This window comes from Chrysochloris asiatica, unplaced genomic scaffold, assembly GCF_000296735.1.
Source record: "Chrysochloris asiatica unplaced genomic scaffold, ChrAsi1.0 scaffold00139, whole genome shotgun sequence".
NCBI lineage: Eukaryota > Metazoa > Chordata > Mammalia > Afrosoricida > Chrysochloridae > Chrysochloris > Chrysochloris asiatica.
The window spans coordinates 8,779,054-8,802,303 of record NW_006408657.1 but is presented as its reverse complement, the minus strand read 5'-3'; the positions used below and the strand labels follow the sequence as shown (position 1 = coordinate 8,802,303).

Sequence of the window (23,250 nt, the reverse complement as noted above, 5' to 3'; positions counted from 1 at the left end):
GTGAAAAAGAGGAAGTTCACCCAACGAGATGGATTGGCATAATGACAGGAACGATGGGCTCAAGTATAGCAACAATTGTTAGGTTGGGGCAGGATCAGGTAATGTTTCATTCTGTTGTGCATAAGGTAAGGACTCAACGGCACCTCACAACAGCAGCAACACTTTCATTTTTGACAAATTCCATTATTCCTACATTCATACTTTGTGCACTCCATGTTCTGATTACTAATGTGTGTTTGCAGTTGTTTCTTTATATTTTGGATGAGCAAATGAAGGTGCTGAAGGCTTTGCTCCATTCACATCATTATGGTAAATTCTACTTTTTTTTAATTGTGAATTATGTGATGGTTTACATGGGAGAACATTAATTTTACATTCGTCCTATCGTATATCGTTACATTGCCATGGTTACAATCCCTTTCATGCATCATCAACCAACCAAAGGGTATACCCTACAAGCCTGCCCCCCAGTCGTCAACACACAGCCCCTCTCCCTCTTGGGTCAAAAGTCCCCAGCTGCTCCAGCTCTCCATCTCCATTCTTCTCCCTTGATGGTCCCAGAGACCTCTGCTTCTAGACTGCAAAGTTAATCACCCCCTTCCTTGCTACAAAACATCTACCTTTACATTTCCAACCCTCACAATCAGTCCTAATAACAATTATTCACTATTGTATCACAAGAGACCTATCCACATTTCCTTCCATCCGCCTCGCCTAGACAGAGTGGATACTACTCAGTGGAGATTCTACCTTCTCCCATGCCCTCTGGATCTAGGCTCCCTCTTGAAAGCTTGTGAGCCAGTCACTTCTTGCCTTTGTAGCCCCCACCCCACTTTGAGTAGCCAATGTCCAAGTTGCCCACCCTGTCTACTCTGTGTACGGAGGGGGTGGGAATGATCCTTGTTGTAAAGATTTGTTCCCTCTTTTGAGCTACTGCATCCATAGGCGTAGGTCAAGTTCATCAATTGTATCAGATTACTCTTTTTTTCCTCTTCTTTCTTCTTCTAGTTGAGCTCTGATCATCCAGTCATTGAAGCCAGGTCAAGTGGGTATTATCTGCAAGTGTGGGTGTTCTTGTGCATATGCCCTCTCTTCTTATCAATGGGACTCTACACTCTCCACTCTAGTCCTCTTTGGCTATGTCATTGACTCTGGGCCCAAGAGTCCCCAGGTCTTTCCACACTGCTGGCCAACCAGGTCTCCACCCAGGTCCACAGGAGTCTATTGAATGTTGTAGGGCTTAGCTCACAGCTTCATTGCTGTTTTTCCCTCACTTCCCCTTATCGGTGATGAACGTGGTCACCAATCAGAGCATTTATTCCTATTGAGTCTTAGTCTTGAAAGGGGGTTTGCTCTGATTGTGGGTAAACTCTACTGTAAGGAGGGAACTCTTCTCCAGTTATATTTTGAGTCTCTTCCAACATGAGGGGCTCATCTTTCTGCCTTATACCTGACATTGTTCTCTTGCTTTTCATGTTTTAGTCTTTTGATCCTATATCATACAATGTTCTGCTGCTATTCATAAAGTTTTCAATGGCGAATCACTTAGAAATAGTCTGCTTTTCCTTCCTCTTAGTCTGTCTTAGCTTAAAAGTTCCACTGAAACTTGTACACCATAGATGACCCTGCTGGTATTTAAAATACCATTGGCATAGCTTCTAGCATCACATCAACATGCAAGCTACCACTGTACAACAAACTAACAGAATAGTGATGGTTATCAAGCTTACCACTTTGGAATTGTTGCATATATGAAGGTAAGTCCAAAAGTATTGCTACTAGGGTCATGGGTTCACCAAGTGTTGGAGCCAATTCAGTGACAATTAACAACATAACAATAATTGAAGTAATCTCAGATGGATCTTTAGAAAAGAAATTATCAAGGACAAATATCATGAGCTGTACATATTTCAAGTGGCACAGAAAACACAGTTAATATGGGATATTTGGACTGCTTTCAACTAAGTTTTAAAACAAAAACAAATCTCTATTCCAGTTGAAACTAGTTCAGTTATTAAAGCTATCATACTTTAAACAACAACAAAAAAAAAATCATAAGAACAGAAAATAAAACCTGTTTATTACAAGAAATTTCTATATAGTTCCTTTGTCACTCCATTTGAATGGAAATTTAAATTTCATTTTGCTTACTATTAATGGCATTTAAAAGTAAGTTGATTTTTTAATTGAGCAACTGTAAAGCAGGATTTCTTATATAGACTTTGAAGAGCCCATTAATCTTTACCCTGAAAGCCTCTGCAACCTTGAATAGAGATTTTCTTACCTTCTTTACAAACACCTCACACACACACACACAAATCATCAATCTGCCCAAGTGCCCGATGCATTTTGATCCAGGGTTTGCAACAAAGTATTAAATTCCAGCCTATAGGTTGAAACCCAGTCTGGCAGTTTTGTTTATGCTGGTAGGTGGGAACAAGGAACAGTCAAAAGAGTTACTCAGATCTGCACAGGAAATCTGTTTCAACCCATTAATCTAGCTCAGTATATTATCATTTGATAAGAACTGATAACACAGTTCTATCCAGTTTCCATCATTTCTGTCTTCTCCAGCACAGTGATAACATGAAGCATGAACACAGGTAAATACTTATTTGCAGAGAAAAATAATTTCACATGAACAGGGTCATAGGTTTCAAAGAATTCACATAAATTTGGAGTATTTATAACTTGAAGTTGAGTAAATGCTTTCTTTGGTAACTGTGATATATACTTCATGTTCTTGTGTAAAACAAATTATAGGCAAAACAAATTGATTTATATGAAGCACATTCATCACTTACAAATTGGTCATTGTCATTCTGAAGACTGCCTATATAAATATGAAGTCAAGATATGCATCAATGAAGAAAAAAATCCTGAAACACACAGCTTGCTCTTTAAATTAAAATCTTCCAGAAGTTGACCAAATCAGACTTTAGTTTGTGTCTATAATGTCAGAACTAATTTAAATGAAAGACTGACTCCAACTGATGTAAAACTATCTCTTTATCCAAAAGCTCATTTTTTACTTGAAAATGAAGCAATATCCTTGCCTAGCCATTATTTTAGGAAAAAAATTTTAAGCATGTTGTTACTGAAAATGGAAGAAGGAAAGAAACATTTGGCTAAATCTTCATTTGATCTTATAATCTATTAAAGGTAAAAAGAGTTGAGACTTTTCCAAATTCCTTAATTCGTTTTAATGACAAACAACTTTAGAATTAAATATGCCCACAGAGAGCATGTGGCCTTTTTTGCATATGAATTCTGTATAAAGTAGGAAAGTGACAGTATCATAAGTATGCATACTGCCCCTTAGGAAGCAGGCAACTAGTTAAGAATTCTGACTCTTGAAGCAGAAATCAGATAATAGTTTGAATACTTCTTTATTAACTATTATCTTATGGATAATTATACTCAATATGAACACTGAATTTCCTTCTAATTTTTAATTTGTTCAAATTTTGTTTTAATGTATGATAACTTTAGTAACTGAACTAGTTTAATTGGGAATAGAGATTTGCTTTTTTTTATCAAGATGTTTATATGTGCTTTATTGACTATACAAAGCCTTTTGACTGTATGGATCATAACAAACTATGGATAACATTGTGAAAAATGGATATTTCAAAACTTACAATTGTGCTCATGAAGAACCTATATATAAAACAAGAGGCAGTCATTGAAACAGAACAAGGGAATACTGAATGGTTTAATATCAGGAAAGGTTGCACTAGAGTTGTATTCTTTCACTATACTTATTCAATCTGTATGCTAAGCAAATAATCCAAGAAGCTGGACTATCTGAAGAACATGACAGCAAGATTTCAAAAGATTCATTAACAACCTGTGATATGTCAATTACACAATCTTGCCTGCTGAAAGGGAAGAAGTCTTAAAATACCAATGATAAATGAATACAGCCTTCAGTATAGATTGTACCTCAATGTAAAAAAAAGTAAAATCCCAACAAATGCACCAAGAAACAACATCATGATAAATGAAAAAAATGAAGTTGCCAAATACTTCATTTTGCTTAGATCCACAATCAATACTCATTCAAGCAGCAATCAAGAAATCAAACAACATGTAAGTCCGTCTTCTGCCTATAACTGATTGGAATACCTAAAGTGGGAGTACAGTGAAGGAGGCTTCCTGCAGAGCCTCTGCATTACATAAGACCATAGGTGGAATCCTTAACCCCATCCAGAATCTTCTGAGGTGGGAAATTGCCACTGGAAAGGACAAGCAGACCAGCCTGGAGTGGCTAGAGGAACAGAAGATATTTCTTGAAAGAAACACCGACAGGAAAAATACAAAACAATAATGGCAGTCCGACTGACTACTATAAGAACAAGCAAGTTGCTCGCCCAGGAGATATCAAGGCAAGCAGTGGGGTCACTTCAGGGCTAACCCCCTTCCAAGACTAAGACTCAATGGGAATATATGAGCAGACATGTGCTCTGACTGGTGACCACATTGATCACCAATAAGGGGAAGTAAGGGAAAAACAGCAATGAAGCTGTGAGCTAAGCCCAACCACATTAAATACACTCCTGTGAACCAGTGTGGAGATCTGGTTGGCCAGCAGTTTGGCAAGACCTGGGGACTCTTGGGCTCAGAGACATAACCACAGAGGTCTAGAGTGGAGAATGAAGCATACAGCTGATAAAAAGAGAGGGCATATGCACAAGAATACCCACACTTGACCTGGCTTCAATGGCTGGATGATCAGAGCTCAACTAGAAGAAGAAAGAAGAGATAAAAAGAGCAACCTGATACAATTTGATGAACTTGACCTACACCTATGGATGCTGTAGCTCAAAAGAGGGAATAAGTCTTTACAGAGAAGATCATTCCCATCCCACCGCCTCAATACACAGGGTAGACAAGGATGGGCAACTTGGACATTGGCTACTCAAAGTGGGGTGGGAGCTACAAAGGCAAGAAGTGATTGGCTTACAAACTTTCAAGAGGGAGCTTGGATCAAGAGGGCACAGAGGAAGGTAGAAGCTCCACTGAGTACTATCCAATATGTCTGGGCAGAACCGATGAAAGGAGATGGGGATAGCACTCATATGGTACAATAGTGAATAATTAATATCAGGACTGACTGTGAGGGTTAGAAATGTAAAGGTAGACATTGTGTAGCAAAAGGAAGGAAGTGGTTGACTTTGTAGTCCATGAGCAGAGGCCCCTGGGACCATCAAGGGAGAAAAGTGGAGTGCGGGACCCTACTCAGAAAACAGAGACTCCAAAGATGGAGGCAGATACGATGGCATGGAGAGTTGGAGCGGCTGGGAACTCTAGACCTAGAGAGGGAGAGGGCTGTATGCTGACGACCAGGGGGCAGGCTTGAGGGGTGTACCCTTTGATTGGTTGATGTTACATAGAGGGGATTGTAACCATGGCAATGTAACGGTATACAATAGGATGAATGTAAAGCTAGTGTTCTCCCATGTAAACTATTACATAATTTACAATAAAACAGTTAAAAAAAAAAAAAAAGAAATCAAGCAACATATTGCATAGGTAAATCTGCTGCACAACCCTTCTTTAAAGTGTTCAAGAGCAAAGATAATCCGTTTGAGGGCAAAGGTGTGCCTGACCAAAGCCATGGTATTTTCAATAGCCTCATATACATATGAAAGTTGGACAATGAATAAGGAAGAATGTAGAAGATATATTTATGTTGTGGAGTTGGAGAAAAATATTGAAGGTACCATGGAAGAAGTACAGCTCCTTAGAAGTCAAGATGGTGAGATTTCATTTCTCATACTTTAGACATGTTATCAAGAGGCTCCAGTCCCTGGAGAGGGACACCATGCTTGGTAAAGAAGGAGGGTCAGCAAAAAAGAGGAAATCCTTCAATGAGATGAATTGGCACAGTGGCAGCAGCAATGGGCTCAAGAATGACAAGAATTGTAAGGACAAGGTAAGACAAGGTAAGGACAAGGTAACACAAGGTAGTGTTTTGTTCTGTTTTACATAGGGCAACTATGAGTCAGAACCAACTTGGCTGCACCTAACAGTAACAGCATTAATGAGCCTATATATAGAAAATTTCAAATATTCAGTAAGAAAATTACTGTAACTCATTTAAAGATTCAGCAAAGTGTCAGGGTACAAGATCAACATACATATATCAGTTGGGTTCCTTTATACTAATAAAAAGAGCTCTGAAAATGAAATGAGGTAAACAATATAATTTACAATAGCCACCCAAATGATGAAATGTTGTTGTTATTAAGTGCTTTTGAGTCATTTCCAACTCATAGCGACCCTCTATAGGGTTTCCAAGGAGTGAATGGTGGGTTCGAACCGATGACCTTATGATTATTAGTCCAGTGCTTATCCTACAGCTTCACACTAGGACTCCAAAAGATGAAATACTAAGGATTAAATCTAACCAGAGAAACAAAACCTATACAAAGAAAACTACAAAACACTATTATAAGAAACCAAAAGAGACCAACAAAAATGGAATAAATCATGCTTATGGATAGGAAGATTTAACACTGTGAAAATGTCAACATTACGCAAAGTAATATAAATATATTGCAATTTTGATCCAAATTTCAATATTTTTTAAAGAGATGTGAAAAACTAATCAGTAACCACATATGGAAAAGAAAGAGGCCCTGGATAAGCAAAGTGTTAATGGACAAGAACAAAGTAGGAGGTCTCTCACTTTTTAATCTCAAAACTTATTACACAGCCATAGTAGTCAAGACAGCTTGGTACTGGTACAACGAAAAGCATATACGTCAAAGGAACAGAATTAGAACTCATCCTCAGAAGAGTCAATTGATCTTCGACAAAAGACCAATATACATTAAATGGGGAAGGGATAGTATCTTCAAAAAAGGGTGCTGGAAAAGCTGGAAATCCATTTGCAAAAAAATAAAACTAGTCCCATATCTCACACCATATAAATAATAAATTCAATGTGGATTAAAGACCTAATTGTAAAACTTAGAACTATAAGATTATCAACGAAAAGACAGACAAACTTAGGAGCGCTGATGCATGGCATAAATACACTATCAAACATAACTGAAAACACACAAACAAAAGACAAAATAGATGACTAGGACCTTTTAAAAATAGACACTTATTTGCATCAAAAGATTTCACCAAAAGAGTTAAAAAAGAACCCATAGACTGGGGAAATATTGACAATGACATATAAGACAAGGAAGTACAGTAAAAAAATGTATAGAACCTCCCAGGAGACATCAAGGCAAGTGGTCGGGTCCCCTCAGGGCAAACTCCATTCCAAGACTAAGACTCAATGGGAATACACGCTATAATTGGTGACCACATTCATCGCCGATAAGGGGAAATGAGGGAAAAACAGCAAAGAAGCTGCGAGCTAAGCCCTACAACATTCAATAGACTCCGGTGAACCCAGGTGGAGACCTGGTTGGCCAGCAGTGTGGCAAGACCTGGGGACTCTTGGGCCCAGAGTCAGTGACATAGCCACAGAGGACTAGAGTGGAGAGTGAAGAGTCCAGCTGATAAGAAGAGAGGGCATATGCATAAGAATACCCACACTTGCAGATAATACCCACTTGACTGGATGATCAGAGCTCAACTAGAAGAAGAAAGAAGAGGAAAAAAAGAGTAATCTGATACAATTTGATGAACTCGACCTACACCTATGGATGCAGTAGCTCAAAAGAGGGAACAAATCTTTACAACGAGGATCATTCCCACCCCCTCCGTACACAGAGTAGATAGACAAGGTGGGCAACTTGAACATTGGCTACCCAAAGTGGGGTGGGGGCTACAAAGGCAATAAGTGACTGGCTTACAAGCTTTCAAGAAGAACCTAGATCCAGAGGGCGTGGAGGAAGGTAGAATCTCCACTGAGTAGTATCCAATCTGTCTAGGCGAGGCTGATGAAAGGAAATGTGGATAGGTCTCTTGTGATGCAATAGTGAATAATTGTTATCAGGACTGATTGTGAGGGTTGGAAATGTAAAGGTAGATGTTTTGCAGCAAGGATTGACTTTGCAGTCTAGGAGCGGAGGTCCCTGGGACTATCAAGGGAGAAGAGCGGAGAGCTGGACCCTACCCAGATAGGCAGTGACGCCAGAGATGGAGGTAGAGACTATGACATGGAGAGATGGAGTGGCTGGGGACTTTAGACCCAGAGAGGGAGAGGGGCTGTGTGCTGATGACTGAGGGGCAGGCTTGTAGCATATACCCTTTGGTTGGTTGATGATGCATGGAGGGGATTATAACCATGGCAATGAAACAATATATGATAAGATGAATGTAAAGCTAATGTTCTCCCATGTAAACTATCACATAATTCACAATAAAATATTTAAAAAAAAGAAAAAGAAAAAAAAAATGTATAGAGCACTTTAACACCTCAACAGGAAGACAAATGATCCTAGTATAAAATGGACAGTGGACTGGAGCAGACACTTAACCAAAGATAGTTGGGTGACCAACAAGCATATGAATAAATGCTTATGATCATTAGCTATTGCTAATGTTAAATGCTGTCTAGTCAGTTCTGATTCATAGCTACCCTGTATAGGGTTTCCAAGGAACAGCTTGTGAGCTTAAACCTCTGACCTCGCGGTTCAAACTGACCTTGCAGTTGGCACATTATCCCGTTGCACCACACCAGTACTCCAAAACAGCAATGAAATATCATTCTTCACAGCAGTGACAGCAAAGTTCAAAAAAACAGAAAGCAGCAAATGCTGGTTAGGGTGTGGATTCATTTGGACCCTCCTAAACATGAGGATCTCACTTTGTTGTTGTTGTTAAGTGCCATCGAGTCGGGTCCGACCCATAGCGACCCTGTACAGGGTTTCCGAGGGTGTAAATCTTTACGGGAGTAGAAAGCCTCATCTTTCTCCCGCGGAGCGGCTGGTAGTTTCGAACCGCTGACCTTAAGGTTCGCAGCCCGATTCGTAACCACTACGCTACCAGAGCTCCTTGAGGATCTCACTATTGGACCAAAAATAACATCCATATAAATGGCCTAAGACTTCATTTTACTCACATCAACCATTAACACTCATGGAAGCAGCAGTCAAGAAATCAAACAACGTATTTCATTAGGCAGATCTGCATATGATCTCTTTAAAATGTTCAGGAGCAAAGATGTCAGTTTGAGGACTAAGGTGCACCTGACCCAAGCCATGGTATTTTCCATATTTCTTCCATATTTCCATGCAAGTGAAAGTTGGATACTGAATAAGGAAGACAGTAGAAGAATTGATGCATTTGACCTATGGTGTTGGAGGAGAAATACACAAACATCCCGTGGGTACTGGATTCGGCCATTAGAAGGAGGTTTGAAAAGCGGATTTACGTCCCATTGCCGGAGGAAGCTACCTGGGCCCAGATGTTCCGGTTGCATATGGGAAGCACCCCCCATAGCCTCACTGATGCCACATCCACGAGTTGGCCCAGAAGACGGAAAGCTACTCAGGTGCAGACATCAGCATCAGCGTACGGGACTCCCTCATGCAGCCTGTGAGGAAAGTACAGTCGGCAACACACTTCAAAAAGGTTTGTGGCCCTTCCCGCACCAATCCTAGCATTATGATCGATGACCTCCTGACCCCCTGCTCACCAGGGAATCCGAGGGCTATGGAGATGACTTGGATGAATGTCCCTAGTGACAAACTCTTAAAGCCTGTGGTTTGCATGTCGGACGTGCTCGGGTCTTTGGCCACCACCCGGCCCACTGTGAATGCAGATGACCTTCTGAAAGTGAAGAAGTTCTCAGAGGACTTTGGACAAGAGAGTTAAAAGCTTCTTCACTTGGGTGATGGTGATGGCAGGAGGTAGATCGGAGCAAACCCACGGTACTCCCCATGACCGTGGCCAGACAGAGCTCCAGGTCTTGTTCTGATGTCTCTACAGTGTCCCTTCCGCTGTCTGATCCTCAGCAGGGAGCAGGCCAGAAGGGCCTCCCCACCTGCAGAGATGCTGCCCCAGTTTCAGCTCACAATGGAATCCTGGTTCTTCCTCCTGGAAACAATATACAGGGTAGCTATGAGTCTGAACCAATTCGATGGCACCTAACAACAATAACAATGCCTAGGATATCAATCTTTATGCATACCATTTCCTTTTATGACAACTTCCAATTTTCCTAGATTTATACTTTGTACATTCCACGTTCTGATTATTAATGGACATTTATAATTATTTCTCCTATCAACAAATGAAGAACTTAGAGCTTTACTCCATTTGCTTCATCACGGTCAACTCTACTTTGAGGTGAAAGCTCTTCCCCAGTTGTATTTTAAATGCCTTCCAACCTGAGGGGTCATCTTCCAGCGCTATATCTGACAATATTCTAGTGCTATTCATAATGTTTCAGTAGTCAGAACACTCTCTGTCAGTGTTCCACTGCTATTCGTAAGGTTTTCAGTGGCTGAACACTCAAAAGTGTTCTGTCTCTCCTTCTTAGTCTGTCTTATTCTGTAAACTCAACTGAAATCTGTCCACCATGGGTGACCAGACTGGTATTTAAAATACTGGAGGCATAACTTCCAGCATCATAACAACACCCAAACAATCACAACACAACAAACTAAGAGGCAAGTGGTGGAACTAGATGGTAGACCCATGTTAACTTGGGTGATGAGAAAGGCAAGAGAGAGGATGGCAGAGAATAGAACGAACCAGACAACCTCATTTTTCTTTCTCAGAGCAGTTGTACGTTTGAACCCCTTAACTCATGGTTAGCAGCTCAACACTTACCCCACAGCACCATCAGGGCCTCTAAGGGTTTTAGAAAAGAAAGGAAAAAAGGAGACTCATTTGGTTGTTCTCTGGCAGCCAGTGTTATATTAAATTTTCTTTAACACACATATACATATAATGATTGTTATGTTTGTTAATGGTGTTCAAATCTATATTCTGATCACTATTTTGTGTGATTATTTATTAAAAGAAGGATATGTTAAATTTTGTCATAATGTTTATGGGTTTATCCAGTTTTTTTAAAATTAATTATTCAGTGTAATTTTGCATATTGTGTGTATATGTATTTGAGACTATGCTATTGAAATAAATCTTTCATCTTTATGAATTGACCCAATTTATCTCTTGTTACCCCTTTTTTGTCTTAGAAATTCTACAATACTGTGGATTCATAATGATGTGTTCTTGAAGTTTTGGATTTACTTTTTCTCTCTACCATTCTACTTTATACCAAGACAAGTGTCCTGCATCCCCTAGGGATGAGTTTAGTTCGGGTTTCTTCTACACTAAAAATGCAGCCTTTTAAGGTTCCAGACTCCACTCTTAGATAAGCCCTTGGTCCTGACTTCTGTATCTACCCTTCTCATCTTCTCTCATCTCCTCCTGAAGTCAGAGGATCTAATCCCCAAAATGAAAGAAGCACACGAGCCTCTGGGAGTGAAGGTGAGATTCATTTCTCTGTGTTATGCTAAGCCATATGGGTTCTCACTTTACAGTAGAATTTTGGGCTGGAATTTGTCCAATGTCTTAAGCAATTATTGATGTTTTTAAGTGATATCTTTTAAATTTTATTATTTTGTGTGTTTAGTGGAAATAATTTAGCTGGCCATAACCAGAAATCAAAACTCAACTGAAAATTTAGGACAAAACAAATAAGTTAGCTATATTCTCAAAGAATTTTAGAACTCTAACATAATATTCTTTATATACATGGCTTTTGACTGTAAGAACTCTGCTGTTTGAGAAAAGAATGTTGTTTTTGAGCTTCAGAAGCTCTGCTTTAAACACTGAGAAGTAAACTCCATAAAAAAGAATAAACCTGTGATGATGAAAGGCCTGATCTTTCCAACCTCTAGGGATCAGCACAGTGGAACTAAGAGAACTAAGAGAAGATGGAGGGAATCATTGATATAAGTCCCTGAGAAGGGGATGCTTCTAGGTAGAGCTATGGATTCCTCATTTATAATGAAATAGGATCACAGAGGTGATTTATACACCTATTTCCCATCAAAAACTCCAAAAGTTCAACATACCAACATCTGCAGAATCAGTGTAAATGGCCACAAAACAGCAATAAGTGTGAAGAGATTCTGAGAATGCCCCAAGTTGCTTGCAGCTCAAGATGGCTCACTAAGGATAGTGTAGGGTTTGAACACCCAGAGATTTATGATGTCCCTGAAAGTTGTGTGAAGATTATGAAGGAAGACTAGTAGATTTGAAAAGACTTAGTTTTTTAGATGAGAAATCTGGGTATGTCTCTTGCAGACTTGGTATCAAAAAGCAGGCCAGAAAGCAGTGTCAAAGAGAAAAATCAATAACAGACATCATACTTTGTCTTTAGAGTTTTTCTTATCCATAAAACTAAATATTAACCATAAAAATTCCTGACCAAATCCTGCCAGTGACTTTTTTTTTTTTTTTTTTTTCACACAAAGTTGCTACTTTTTCTTAGGGGTTCAAAGTCAGGCTTGCTTAATTTGAATTTTAAAAGATATCTTGGCTGCAGGTGGGTGGGGGGCCAGAAACCACCTATTACTGGATGTCAATTTCTCTCTGTAAAAGGAGTAGGCCAGGGTTCAGACAATCATGTTAAGATTAACAAAGGATTGGTAGTAAATGTCTAAATTGCCTATCCCTATCAACCCTGTAGATAGAGGGGATAGGATTGATACTTGATATAAAGACTCCTTCCCTCTCAATTGGTATTTTGAGTTACTACATTCAAAAGTATAGGTCAAGTTCATCAAATTGTAGCAAAGGATTGGTAGTCAATGTCTAAATTGCCTGTCCCTATCAACCCTATATACAGAGAGGATAGAATAGATACTTGAGGTGAAGACTCCTTCCCTCTTAGTTGGTATTTTGAGCTACTACAGCCACAAGTATAGGTTAAGTTCATCAAATTGTAGCAATTTACACTTGTTTCCTTTCTCAAATTGTTTTTTAATCTTCCTCTAGTCAAGTTCTGATCATCAAGCCATTGAGGCTAGATAGAATGGGTACTATCTACAAGTTTGGGGGTTCTTGTGCATTTCCCCTCACTTCTTATCAGCTGGACACTTCACTCTCAGCTCTAGCCCTCTGTGGCTGTGTCCTTGTCCATGGGCTCAGGAGTCCCCAGGTGTCACCACACTTCAAACCAACCAGCCCTTCCTTTTCTCTATCTCCAGGCCAGTGGGAGTCTATGGAGCGTGGTTGAACTCAGCCCATTTCTTCATTGCTGACTTTCCCCCTCTTCCACTCACCAGTAGACCAGCGTGAGCAAGCTTACATGCCTGCTCATGTGTTCCTTTTGAGTTTCAGTCTGGAGGGGGTTTGTCCGGAAGGGACTTGATTGCTTGCCTTGATGGCTCAATACAGTTCTTATTTAGCCTTACTTTAATGCAAGAAAAGGCTCGGAGCCTTTTCAATGATTTAAAAGCCACACATGCATCAAGTGAAAGTGATAGTGATGAAGAATTTGTTGTAGGTAGAGCTTGTTGGTTTAGTCATTTAATTGTGAGGACAAATTCACATTAATATAAATCAGACTTTTTTGCTGAATCAGTGTGACGGTTCAAAGATGGTGGTGTCCCTCAAAGATGGTGGCACTCTATCATGGATGGTGGTCCAATCACACCACTTTGAATGTGTGCGGCTCTCTGTGGTCTTACAAATAATCCATTCTTATACATCAGGCTCCTGAAAGGCTCATTATGCCTCTTCCAAGTTCCCATTTTCCAGGACTTCAACTTGGTTTCTGTGATAAATCACTTAAATAGTAAAAAATCAAGTCTGTTCCTGTTTGACATTATAGGATATGACAAAGAAGATTTTAATCAGTCTGAATTTATGTTAAAAGGACAAGTAGGAGTTGTGCATAAATCAGATGTTCGTAATCTGGGGTCTGTCTGTAAATAACTTAATGAATGTGTTCATTTTTGCCACTTTGATAAGTTGTACTATGCGTGTGTAGGATAAGCACTGGATTGCTAACCACGAAGTCAGCAGTTCACCACCACCAGCCACTCTCAGAAACCTTATATAGGAATTGACTAGATGGCACATATCAATATTACAACAACTACATGTGTAATGAAGGAAAGTTGTGCTATGTGTATTTATGAACTTATAGAACTACTGGTGTGATACTACAGGATCAGCACTGACTTGTGAACCACAAGGTCAGCAGTTCAAACACATCAGTGGCTCCTCAGAAACCCTATAGCGGGTCGTTATGAGACAGAACTGACTCAACACCACTTAACAACAACAACAGGTCTATTTAAAAGAATTGTATGGGACACATAGTTCATAATCATCCACCCACCTCAGTTTTCTCTGTAAAATAGAACTAAATTACTTGGTTTTGTTTTTTTTAAAGTTATGATACGTGTTCATGGCTGAGACTAAAGCTTTAGAGGAATACAACTGTGTACGTTTCTGCGTACATTGGGTCAGAAGGTGTAGCTATCACTATTAACCATATCAAAAATTAAAGTGTGAAATGTTTAGTTAAACATGTATTAAATCATTTAGACATAGCAAAAGTAAATGCATTGTTTTCTCTGTGGAATCACTATGGCGGCCAGGACCCTGTACACATACCCTGAAAACTGGAGAGCCTTCAAGGTCCTCATCGCTGCTCAGTACAGCGGGGCTCAGGTCCGCGTGCTCTCCGCACCACCCCACTTTCACTTTGGCCAAACCAACCGCACCCCTGAATTTCTCCGCAAATTTCTTGCTGGCAAGGTTCCAGCGTTTGAGGGTAATGATGGATTCTGCGTCTTTGAAAGCAATGCCATTGCTTACTATGTGAACAATGAGGAGCTGCGGGGAAGTATTCCAGAGACAGCAGCTCAGGTGGTGCAGTGGGTGAGCTTTGCTGACAGCGACATAGTCCCGCCAGCCAGTACCTGGGTGTTCCCCACCTTGGGCATCATGTATCACAACAAGCAGGCCACAGAGAATGCCAAGGAGGAGGTGAGACGAATTCTGGGACTGCAAGATGCTCACTTGAAAACAAAGACTTTCCTGGTGGGCGAACATGTGACCCTGGCTGACATCACAGTTGTCTGTATCCTGTCCTAGAACTTTCTTTTCGTCAGACCTTCCCCAATACCAACCGCTGGTTCCTCACCTGCATTAACCAGCCCCAGTCCCGGGCTGTCTTGGGAGAGGTGAAGCTCTGTGAGAAGATGGCTCAGTTCGATGCTAATAAGTTTGCTGAGAGCCAGCCTAAGAAGGACACCCCAAGGAAAGAGAAAGGTCAGCGGGAGAAGAAGCAGAAGGCCCAGGCTGAGCGGAAAGAAGGCAGCGGCCGCTGCCCCTGAGGAGGAGCTGGACGAATGTGAACAGGCACTTGATGCTGTGCCAAAGGCCAAGGACCCCTTTGCTCACCTGCACAAGAGTACCTTTGTGTTGGACAAATTTAAACGCAAGTATTCCAATGAGGACACTGTCTCTGTGGCACTGCTGTATTTCTGGGAGCACTTTGATAAGGATGGCTGGTCTTTGTGGTATTCTGAGCACCGTTTCCCTGAGGAACTCACCCAGACCTTCATGAGCTGCAACCTCATCACAAGAATGTTCCAGCGATTAGACAAGCTGCGGAAGAAAGCCTTTGCCAGTGTCATCCTCTTTGGAACCAACAACAGCAGCTCCATCTCTGGGATCTAGGTCTTCAGAGGCCAAGAGCTTGCCTTCCCGCTGAGTCCAGATTGGCAGGTGGACTACGAGTCCTACACGTGGTGGAAGCTGGATCCTGGCAGCGAGGAGACCCAGAAGCTGGTGCGAGAGTACTTTTCCTGGGAGGGAGCCTTCCAGCACGTGGGCAAAAGCTTCAACCAGGGCAAGATCTTCAAGTAAACACCATGTCGTTCATCACCTGGCTGCCTGCGTCTACCCCTCAGGGAGATGGGGGTCATTAAAGGGAACTGAACATTGAGAAAAAAAAAAAGTGAATGCATTGCATTAAAAAAATTCTTAGTTAATATTGTGAATTTAGTTTTGATCTTGCAGATCCTCTGAGATTAGACCTAAAATAAAGTTTCCGTTTGTTCCAGAATATGTTGTTGTTGTTGTTGTTGTTAAGTGCCGTCGAGTCAGTTCCGACCCATAGCGACCCTGTACAGAGTTTCCGAGGCTGTAAATTTGTACGGGAGCAGAAAGCCTCATCTTTCTCCGGCGGAACAGCTGGTAGTTTCGAACTAATGACCTTGTGGTTCGCAGCCCGATTTGTAACCAAAATCAATTACATGACTAGATTATGATATCTGAATATGAAAAACTATGAAATGTGTTCAAATCTTAGCAAAGTTTGGTCAGTTTTGATGGCTGCATTTCCTTTCTTTCTTTCTATTACCTTCACCTATAATATGAAAGTTATTCTGCTGTATAACCTGCCTAGAAGGCAAAGCTCCTGTGTTGCAGCAAAATAAGCTAAATTAACTGGGCTTTTATGTTCTTTACTAACAAAACCAAGATTCATGTTTTTTGAAAAAGCTAAGGATTTTACTTTTAAAATATTTTATTGTCATTTTGGTTAAATTGATAAGTCCAAATATTTCTCAGTGACCTGTGAAAAATTCTTGACTACTATGAAACTGTGTGAAAAGTCACAAAATAATTATTCTTGCTTTGTAAAGGAGAAAATTGCTAACACTACTAGGGCTTATTAATAATGTTATAGTTGCATGAGAAGGGTTGCCAAATCAGGAAGCAGTTTAATTTTTTAAAGCTAAAATTCATATGAGTGTCAGTGTCCTTGCTGTTCATTATATAGCCAGTGTTTGACATTATATGGTATTATAAATCATTATTAATTTATTTATGTATTGTTAATTGATCACAGCTTTGTATTTTAATTTAAATCTAATAGCCAATGGATTTCAACTGAGTATTTACATATTTTATTGATAGTCAGAAACTGGATAAGCATGGTATAGTCTTAATATTTCCTAGCTATGGTTTATATTCATATTATAATCTCAAGATTATTATACATTATATCCAAAGTTTCTTTCTCCCTAAGGGTTATGGTTATCCATTTTCTTTGAAAATAAGGTTGATTATTATTTTTAAAGATATTTTGCCTAAAGTCCTTTTTGGAGGAGAGTGGTGACTTTATATTGCTTTTGTAATGAATTCTCATTAGGTCTTTCACTTGTATGAATTACTATTTGTAAAAAGTTAAGCATGGTTATTTTTAAGTCTGATTATCTGCAGATAGTTCTTGTTTTAGTGATGTCCTGGAGGTACTTGCAATAAGCCACAGGCCAGAGTCTTTCACAAAAGTGGATCCATGAAAAGGGCTTTGCCAGATATTTGGACATAGACTTCTAATGGCAATAATTATAACACTGAACTGAATTGAATCAAGATTTCCATAACTTTGGTGTGGAAGTTGATGCGTTTACAGACTGCTGCTGATCCAGAATTGTGTGGAACAGAAATTAACAATGTAAGACTGAGTGGACTAAAAGATTATTGTGAGGTTTGTATGAGGGATACTATTAGTATTTTAATGTTCTATTTTCTAGATATAAAAAAAAAATTTTTTTCTATGTGTCTAAACTATCTCAAACAAAGATGAAACATTTATCTTTTTCCCTTTCTCTGGAATCTGAAAACTCTTAATGAGTGATCTTATTTTAATGATAATATAATTATTTGCATAAATTCAATAACTAGGTATAATTAGAAATTTTGGTTATATAACTAAACTTTGACTGGAATATCATATTTATTTGAGAATGGTGCTCAGAGAATCAGATATGAGCAAATACTTTTAAGGAATTGTGGAGCCAATGCTTACAAATCATTCCCAGGAAATCTACCTTGGATCTGACTTAACAAAGCTCCCAGCTTTGCAGATGGGTAAGGAAGGTCACTTCTTGACAGGCCCAGGAATCTTAAGATATTTTAGAACCCTGAGAAAAGAACTCACTCAAACTTGTAGGTATTATAGATGAGATCTGGTGACAAATTGTTAGCTTGGCTTCCTGCCCTGAGAGGCTTTTACAAATTTAATCTGTAGTTCCTTATAATAATGTCCAGCAAAGCAGTTTTAAAAGACTGTATGATAAATTACCATTTTTGCTGCAACTATGTAAAAAATAATGGAAAGTCATATTTATATCAAGAGACACTTTGCTTTGAGATTGTCTTATGACTAACAGGAGGTTGATCTTACAGAGAAATTTCATGTTTCAATAGGAAATTATAGGAAGCCCTTGTGGTCGATGAAATTGTGGTTTTGGCTCATTGTTTATGAGAAATCACAGACAATTAATGAGTTTGTTTTCTAATTACAGATTGGACTTGTTCTTACTACACGGTTTACGTTGTCCTCTGTATATCTGTCATAATAACTTACCTAAAAAGAAAACTGAAAGACAGAGAGATTCGAACTGAAGTCATCTAACAATTGCCTAAACTGCTATCAAATAAATCAATTTAGTCTGTTGGCAAAGGGAGAATTAATTTCTTCTTTAAAAGCTCTTATATCCCTAGTTATTGAAAATTATAGACAAATATATATTTGAACTCCTGGTGTGGTGCTGCAAGATAATGCATTGGAATACAAGGTCAGTGGTTCGAACCTACTAGCAGCTCCTTGGAAAGCCTCTACAGGGTCACTATGGGCTGGAAACAATTCAATGGCACTTAATAATAACATATATGTATGGACTGAAAAGTCAGTTTGATTCACAAGGTTAATGGTTCAAATCCACCATCCTCTCCTTAGAAAACCTATACAAGGTCACTATGTGTTAGAACCAACTTGACGTCACTTAACAGTAACAATGACAAATATACCTGGTATGATTCTGTAGGACTGCGTGCCACAAGGTTGGATGTTCAAACCCACAACTGCTCCTTGGAAACCCTATAGTGGTGGTGGTTATGTGCCATGGAGTTGGTTCTGACTCATAGAGACTCTGTACAGTTTCTGAGTAAAACTTTTTTTTTTTTTTTGGATTTGAAACATTTGTTTTTGGGAAACACAATTAAATTCATAATAATCTATTGCTGTCATTAAGTGCTGTTAAGTTGGTTCCAATTCATATTTTCAATAACCTCATATGCATGTGAAAGTTAGACAATAAATAAAGAAGCGTTTAGAAGAATTGATGCATTTGAGTTATGGTGTTGGAGGGGAATATTAAAAGTATCATAGACTGCCAACAAAAGAAATCTTGTTGTAAGAAATATAGCCAGAATGCTCCTTAGAAGACAGGATGGCCAGACTTCGTCTCTCATACTTTGTACATATTATCAGGAAGGACCAGTCCCTGGAAAAGTATATCATGCTTGGTAAATTGTACTGTCAGCGAAAAAGAGGAAGACTTCCAACAAGAATGATTGGCACAGTGGCAGTTGCAATGGGATCAAGTGTAGCAATGATTGTGAGGCTGTTGTGGGACAGGGCAATGTTTTGTTCTGTTGGGAGGGACTTGAGAATACTTAACAACAACTACAATAATGAGATCTGTAAGGGGCCTTGTAGAGCTGTAAGATAAGCACTATACTGCTGAACTCAAGGTGGGCAGTTCAAACTCAAGGTTGGCAGTTCTCCTAGGAAGAAAGCTGAGGCTGCTCCTCTGAAGATTTATAGTCTCAAAAACCCTCTTGAGCATTAAGAGTCAGAGTCAACTGGATGGTAGTGTGTTTTTGCATTTAATGAGATATGTAAATTAGATATTTTAGGATGAAGCCCATGATCTGTCCCTAAATAGTCATATGCCCTGTATTAATTTAGAAATATAGATATTAAACTTGTACGCACATTACAATGATTTGAAATGCTTTTTAGATCTGTATGTGTCCAAGCCACATTTCAGAACAATTAATCAGAATCTTTGGTATCGAAATCCAGACATTAATGACTTAAAAAATCCCCTGGGTGATTCCAACATGCAGCCAAGACTGAAAACCTCTTGTCTAAAAGGAGTTATGGTGGTCATTATTATAAGGATTCCTTACTCCAGCCTCTGCAATGGTTTTGGATCTAGTGACCCTTTCATACAAGGAGTTAGTCAAAACACCTGTAGGAACACAAACTTAATGCTCTAAAATGACCATGCCAAGGTTACCTCAAAACCCTATCTCCTGTCCCATCTCCCTGCTCCAGCTATCTTGCTCTCCTGCTTCAGTTATGCATACACTAAGAAGGAGCCTATATCCCTTCCTCCCACTATGCTTACAGAAGCCCCTTCATTCTCTAGACAACCTGGCACCTTTGACTCTCCTACTGGTCCAAGTTCCACATATTACACTTAACTGCCCTTACATTTGTGAATACCCCATGGTTTAAAAAGACCATAGCTCCTTCCCTTGGTGAGGTAAACCTTCATGATCCAGCTAGCCACCACTGGACACAGCTGTTTCGTCTTTGTAGGTATTGTTGGCAAGCCATCTCCTTTATTCTCTTTTAATCTCTTGTATTCTCTTTTCTGTAATAAATTAATATCTCTCAGAATGAGTTCTAGTCGCTTTTCTGTAGTGTGGCACTGTGGGTTAATGCGCCAGACTGCAAAGCCATTTGAAATGCAAGGTCGGCGGTTCAAGCTCACCAGCTGCTCCTTGGAAACCCTATACACGGTTGCTATGGGTCAGAACTGACTCAACCTCGACAGCACTTAACAACAACAACAACATGTATTCAGGGAAGTCCTGGCGTGGTGCTGTGGGTTAATGCACTGGACTGCAAAGTCTATGTGAATGGCAAGATGCGCAGTTCAAACTCACCAGCCGCTCCTCGGAAACCCTATACAGGGTCGCTATGGGTCGGAATCTACTCCACGGCACTTCACAACAACATGTACTCCAAAAGATTTTCCATCCTGGGCCTGAAATCCAACAATTGGCAAACCAGCCAGGAGATGGAAAAATACCCTGGACTCCCTAAGCAAGAGGGGTGGGAAGGACTCTGCAGGAGAGAAACTCTTGAGGGCCTTTGACCTCTGAGTGTGAGTACCCAGAAGTCTGGAAAACGCCCCAAGGATTGATAGGACTCCTGCAGGAATCTGAAACTAGTACAGAAGTGCAGTGATTGAAAGATGAGTTGCATTTGGAGAGAGAAATACGAGTGGCACAGGCTAGTACCAGCGAAGCCCTGGTCTCCAAAGACTAGGTTCCACAAATCTGCAGACCCCTGAGCAGTGGCAACAGGTCACCATGTGAGACTGTACTGGTCACACTGCTGAGTAGGCCTGATATTGGCTGAAGCGGAAGGAGGTGGTCGCAGTTTGGCTCCTCCATTTGTGGGAAATGGGGCAGGGGGCATAATGCTTAAAGGACTTAAAAGAGTCCAAAGTGGTCTCTGTAACCACTCACCATGCACTGCAGCAGTGACTCTGCTGCAGTGAGTATGATTCAGGTAGCATTTCTTTTAGTGTGTATCATAGCTGCCTGCTAACGCTGCCTGGCCGAATGAGGGCAACATCCCATCCTTCCCCATGTGATGGGCATCTAGTGAAGGGATTGTAGAAAGTGAGTAGGGAGCAGGGAATGAAATGAACTGTGTGCAGAGCATTATTGGGGCACTGATGATGAGCTGCTCACAGCTGGTATAAAAGATGATATTCTACATTTACTTCTAACCAATGGTATAAAGTGCTGCTGTTCCTATTAAGCCCCATGGTGGAACAGCCTAGTATCCCAGACTGCTCAATCTATAACAGACCCAGGGGAGACAGAGAAGCTCTTCAGATGGTATGTCCCAGTTGCAGGAATGCAATGGGAGGAGAGCTAGTAGGACAATAGAAAACAAAGGGAGCTTGGTCAGGGTCATCAGGGAAAAGGACTCTCTAGGGCTCATCGCTCCTAGTGTACCCCGGCATGGGAAATGTCGACACCTCTTAAGATGACTATTGGGGGACCAGAGGCCCCATGTGGAATTAACCATCCATTGGTTTCCAAGAAATAAGCAAACTGTTTTAGCTCTAGTGGACATCAGGGCTGAATACACTCTGGTCCCTGGAAGCATCCCCAGGTTCCAGGGGCTGCTAAGTGCTATTGATGGGTATGGGGGCAGCACAGTTATTAAAGTGCTCCATCTGGCTTTGACTCTGAAGATTGGCTGTTTGCCTCCTGAGAAATATAAAGTGTACATTTCTCCTCTTACCGAATATATCCTTGGGATAGACCTACTGGAAGGAATGGCACTTATGACCACCGCAGGAGAGTTCTGTTTAAGGGTCTGTGTGGTAAAATTTGTTATGCAGGGATGAGCGTAGTGGATCTCAGTCTATCTACTTCCTCCTCGATGGGTGGTAAACATGAAGCAATACCACCTATGTGAAGGGCATGAGGAAATTACTACGGTGACTGCAGCCAAACTCACCCAGGTGGGGATTATTAGGCCCACTCACAGACCACTCAGTAGTCTGGTATGGCCAGTGCAGAAGCTAGATGGATCATGGTGTATGACCATAGACTACCGAGAGTTTAGTAAGGTGGTGCCCACTCTTGATGTAGCTGTACCTCACAATGCTTCTCTCCTCAACGATATTGGGGAACTCTTAGGTACCTGTCACTTTGTGCTTAACCTAACTAATGCCTCTTTTAGTGTTTCTCTGCCTTTGCTTCAAGTAGCGTCATAGATAGTATTACACCTGAGTTCCCGAGGATGGGTCAACAATGATGGATAATCTGTCAAATTCTTGGGTGTTGTGTGATTGGTAAAATCAAAGGTGGTTCCCGAGGCTGTAATTGACAAAGTTAAAGCTACTTCCTATCCTATCCAAGTAAAGGAGTTGCAAAACTTCCTGGAGAAGCTTGGGGTATTGGAGACTCTTTATTTCCCACCTTGTGCCTCCTGTTGTTGTTGTTAAGTGCCATCGAGTCGATTCCAACCCATAGCAAACCTGTATAGGGTTCCCAAGGGGGAGCTAGTGAGCTTGAACCGCTGACCTTGCAGTTTAAACAGCTTTGCAGTCTGGCGCATTAACCCATAGCGCCACACCAGCACTCCTGTGCCTCCTGTAGAATCTAGTAAAGAAAGGAAGCATTTGGGACTGGACTCCCAAGGCAGAGTAGTCCTTTAATGAAGCTAAAATGGCAATAAACCAGATGCAGGCTCTTGGTGCCATAGTTATAGGACGAAAGTGTGAATTGGATACCACCAGCTACCAAGAGGCGTATGGCTGGGGCCTGAAGCAATGGCTGCAGGGTCAACATATTCCCTATGGATTTGGTCTCAGCTGTGGAGAGGTGCAGAAACTAGGTATAGCCCTTTAGAAAAGCAACTGTGTGCAGTATATAACAGCATACAGCTTGTAGAAGACTTCACAAAAG

At 40.5% G+C, this 23,250-nt stretch overlaps 2 pseudogenes; both read left to right on the top strand.

Moving 5' to 3' along the window:
• The first annotated feature begins 9,262 nt into the window (after positions 1-9,262).
• Positions 9,263-9,786, top strand: LOC102823381 (annotated as a pseudogene).
• Positions 9,787-14,529: 4,743 nt separating this feature from the next.
• Positions 14,530-15,816, top strand: LOC102811158 (annotated as a pseudogene).
• The last annotated feature ends 7,434 nt before the right edge of the window (positions 15,817-23,250 follow it).